Source organism: Penaeus monodon, chromosome 24 (assembly GCF_015228065.2).
Source record: "Penaeus monodon isolate SGIC_2016 chromosome 24, NSTDA_Pmon_1, whole genome shotgun sequence".
Taxonomy (NCBI): domain Eukaryota; kingdom Metazoa; phylum Arthropoda; class Malacostraca; order Decapoda; family Penaeidae; genus Penaeus; species Penaeus monodon.
The window spans coordinates 24336738-24337281 of NC_051409.1; the positions used below are offsets into that span (position 1 = coordinate 24336738).

General features: G+C 47.8%; 1 long non-coding RNA gene across 1 annotated transcript in view; it reads left to right on the plus strand.

The window, feature by feature from the left end:
- Nucleotides 1-159, plus strand: part of LOC119589002 — a 1636-nt gene extending 1477 nt beyond the window's left edge. Inside the window, exon 3 of the long non-coding RNA XR_005230153.1 lies at nt 26-159. This is a non-coding gene — a long non-coding RNA (uncharacterized LOC119589002). The remainder of the gene's footprint in view (nt 1-25) is intronic.
- Nucleotides 160-544: the final 385 nt, after the last annotated feature.

Below are 544 nucleotides of genomic sequence, written 5' to 3' on the forward strand. Positions count from 1 at the left end.
CCTTATTCCTTATCCGAAATGGTAGACTGGAGGGTCAAGACGCAGTCCGGGCAAGAGGCGGACCCGCGAGGCTTCGACGCTGCGGCCTGGCTGATGGAGGAGTGCGAGAAAGACGGCGTCCTTCAGAACTACCACGATAAGGGATATGGGGAGTGCTACGAAAAAGAGCAAGTTGATTTCAAGCGCAAATTCCTTGAATGCTATGTTGTTTTATTCGCTAATGGCAGTGATACTACGATGGTTTCATGACGCTGCTTTGTTATTATGCTTATCCGTTATGATTACTGTAACAGGCTTCCCATGGTACCTAATATCAGTTGACGTATCTTCCTGCGCTCCTCTTCCTCGGGGGTAAGCAACTCTACTTTGCTCTCAGGTTTCCCGACGCTTATTACTGGGAAATGGCAAGACCGGCGGAGGAGACGGCGTGGCTTAACTTCACAGAGATGGTAAGCTGATAGTTCAGGGCATTTTGTGAATGATAATGGAATGTGGGAATTCCGTTTAGCTACATTGTTATTAGTCTTGGCTAAGGTATTTCACC